This window comes from Elephantulus edwardii, unplaced genomic scaffold, assembly GCF_000299155.1.
Source record: "Elephantulus edwardii isolate Elephantulus edwardi_28Jun2011 unplaced genomic scaffold, EleEdw1.0 scaffold00261, whole genome shotgun sequence".
Lineage (NCBI taxonomy): Eukaryota > Metazoa > Chordata > Mammalia > Macroscelidea > Macroscelididae > Elephantulus > Elephantulus edwardii.
The window spans coordinates 3,510,542-3,514,315 of record NW_006400011.1 but is presented as its reverse complement, the minus strand read 5'-3'; the positions used below and the strand labels follow the sequence as shown (position 1 = coordinate 3,514,315).

Genomic DNA, 3,774 nt, shown 5'->3' with positions numbered 1-3,774 from the left:
TCATGACAATAACACCTAATCATATATCCCTTTTTGTTTTTTAAATTTTATTATTTTTGTGTGAGTGTACCGTCAAATCAGATCTGACTGGTACAGGAGGAGATTGTCCCTCCTTCCCCGGCAAAGCATCTGGTGGGTTCGAACCGTGCGCCTCTGGGATTATAGTTGCAGCTCCTTGTCACTAGGCCACCATAGCTCCCCTGATATATCCCTTTTAAACCGTTTTCTCCCTCATCTGTTTCAAAGTCGTATACATCGTTTATGCCATCTTTCTCATTCTCCCCTCAACCCCAATGTCAGTCCATTTTACAAGACCCAGGCAACAGGGAGGTTCTGGAGGTCTTTTCTTTTAGAATCTTTAAGCCTATGTTCTGAGGCAGAAGGGATGAATGGAAGAACTTCTTCTAGGCAAATAATCATATGACAAAGGGACAAAGGAAAGTGTGAACTCCCTTCTGAAAAGATCATTTCATAAAGGACAACTGAGGACTCACAGAATGTAAACAGTCAGGAAAACTTCGGAACAGCCACATTATTTCACAGTCTGTTTGTTGCTAAAAGCTTTGCTGGTTCCACTGACAAAGCCAATAGCATGGTTTACACAATCCACTAGATGCCTGCCTTTCTTCTTCTTGGGCCAGCACCAGTTTTGTTTTAATAGGATCTTAAGCATCTCCATTAGAGGAGTCCACACATTCCTCATTAATGCTTGTTTTCTTTCTGCTGGATATTAACTGTTAACAATCAGCACTCCTCTGTCTCACGGATAAATAACTGATGTCAGGTGGGGAAAGTTCTCTAACTCTTGTATTCTATTCAAAATATCGTCAATGAAAGGATTCATTTGTTTATTTAGAGACTTGACAGATCTAGAAAACAAGTAGTTCCATTCTGCTCAGTACTTTTGCATTAGAATGCCACAGACCTCTGTGGCCTAAGAAAGTCATGAGTACACATGGAATGTGTTGAGGTTTAACAATGGAAAATGTTTCATATCTAACAACAGTTTCAAAGAACTCCAATGTCACAGATGTCTACTGACAGGAACTAACTCCTGAGTCACCAAATTTTGCATCATAACCTGCAAAGCTCTAGCTTTTGAGACGTGGGCACCACGAGATAGTGGGGGAGCTTCTGCCAACATACAAAGTAATCTTATTACTACTTCAATTTCCATAAACCGTGTACTCTGCCAGTTCTGCAGTGTAGAACTAAAAACTCTGAACAGAAGCCAGCAAAAATTCTTGTGAGACTTCAGCAAGCCTGTTCAACAATAACTTCTGTTGCCTTCTAAATTTTACAAGCATGGCTTCATCTTCACCTTCCTTTTCAAAAATGTATTCTTCCTCATAAGTCAGTTTTTTCATGAAGGCCAATATAGTTGCCTCTACATTAGCTTTCTGCTGATCCAAGAGCACTCCAGCTGTTTCAAAATATGGAGATAATCACATAAAACCCAGTGATATTAGAGATGTCATCATCTTCATGAAATAAAAGCTTCAAATCAGAGGCACTTTGGTGGCATTCTTAATGTCCCTGTTCTTAATTAATTTAGTCCAGCTAAGTACCCAATGTGGACAGAGAGTGGGGTGGAGCTCCCCGATTAAAACAAGCTTGGAAGGAGGAGTGGCATCCACTTCCATAATAGCTTGCCTCCGGAAACCCTATGAACCTGGAGAGAGGATGAAAGGCACCCAAGCGTCAAGGACCCTCCTTGATATGAGTCGCCTGTGACTCGACAACACTTAACAACAACAACAAGTATCAATGACTGCCCCGTACCATTTACCAGTTTAGAAAATCTGGCCAGGAAGTCAACATCTTCCTGGTTAATACTGGGGAGGCAGTAACCTGTAATTCTCGACATAACGATTCCACTAGTTTCATTTTATCAACAGGATCCATTCCTTTATTTACAATTTCAAACAAACAGTCCCATGCTTCTTCTCATAGCACTTTTCTTGACTTATGACATAGTACATTATTTATAAACCCATCATGGACGCTAGAATTTTGAAGTTCTTCCTCACTCACTTCGGGCATGTGGCCAGGAGAGATCGGTCCTTGGAGAAAGACATTATGCTCAGAAGGATGGACGGACATCGCAGGAGAGGGAGGAGATCTAGGATGAAATGAATTGATACAGTGACTGAGGCAGTGGGGATTGGTGTGTCAGAATTAATGAGATTGGCTCAGGACAGGGAAGGGTTCAGAGCTGCTGTACGTAGAGTCGCTATACATCGCAGGCGATGGCACATAACAACAATAACATACTATGACAGGTTTGGAAGCAGGAATGGCATCCACTTCCTAAATAACATGTCTCCAGAAATTCTATGAATTTTGATAAATGTTGATAGTTGTATGATTCCACCAGGTTTGGAATGCACTGTTCCTTCATCGTGTCTTTTATTACAATATTCCTACAAGCCACCTCTGATGCATGTACCACATTACCACCCACCAATCAATAGCCAAGACTATTCAGAGGTATAAATGTACTCCCCTGGGGTTTAGGTCCTAGTAGCAAGAAGCTGCACTGCAATCCCAAAGGCACGCGGTTCAAATCCACCAGCTCTGTGGGAAAAAGGGTGAGCAATCTCCTTCCTAGTGATTAACTGACTCTAAAAACCTGCCCTGGAGGTCAGCTATGTGTTCTGGTTCAATGGTAAACAACTACAATGGAGGGGGTGAAAATACCAAACAAACAACAAGAACCCAACCCAACAAAAAACAAAACCTTGGGCCATCCAGTTAGATGTTCTGAAAAGTAAGGCAGACTTGGGCTGCCTCATTTCATGTAAAGATCTTCTCTGGGAGGGGATTCAGCATCTGAGCTTGAAGCCAAGATACAGGCATCTCTCTAATTAGTTGGCTTTGCACAGTAGTTCTGAATATTTGTACTTAACCTGATGTTCTAGTACTTGGAAGCAGAAAAACTTGTGGTATGTCCCCTGGGCTAGGGCTTCCGCACGCACTAGCCAGGCATCTGGGGAAATTTTTAACTGTTCAAAATAGGTGAGGGACCTCTCTCTGAATAAGCCTGTTCATTCATCCCTGATGCTATACTTAGGAGTTTTCTGATTATAGTAGGTGTGCTCGCTGATGCGAAATAAGAATCCACAAACAACTTCCTTATCACTCCATCCCTTTTCCCCGCCTGTACTCCAGAATGCCGGTTAGCTCGCAGGCCAAGAGCAGGGAGTCCCTGGTCCTTGTCGCCTTGTCCTGCGCCACGACCACAGCGCTAACTCCAGTGATGGAGCTGGCCAGAGCCACGGGCCTCTCGCCTCTCCAGTGCTTGCCTCGTGTGGCATTGGGTGGGCGCCCCAGGAAGGGAAAGAATTGCAGGACTAGGAAGAGACCCCTCCACATGAGAATCAAAGCAAAGTGCATTACGTGAGCATGCGCCGAGCAGGCCAAAGTCACAGCCTCACGCAGGGTAACCCACAACAGCTAGCGGGCCAGAGCCTGAGGCCTACGACTCCCAGCATGCTCCGCTCGGGTGTCACTTCCAGCTGCAGCGAGTATAAAATAAGAAATTAAAACGGTTTTTGAAACAAATGAGAATAAAAGCACAACTTACCAAAATCTCTGAGATGCAGCTAAAGCAGTATTACAAGTCAACTCATAGTAATAAGCAAACACATCAAAAGCGAAGAAAATTTGATAATTGATTATTTAACATGTCCAACAAGTAGGAAAATAACAACAAAAACATCTGACAACCTCTAAAACAATGAAATTATAAAAATTTGGGCAGAAATAAATGCA

The 3,774-nt window shown here is 42.9% G+C and overlaps 1 pseudogene; it reads right to left on the bottom strand.

Moving 5' to 3' along the window:
• Positions 1–3,396, bottom strand: part of LOC102872260 — a 5,825-nt pseudogene extending 2,429 nt beyond the window's left edge.
• Positions 3,397–3,774: the final 378 nt, after the last annotated feature.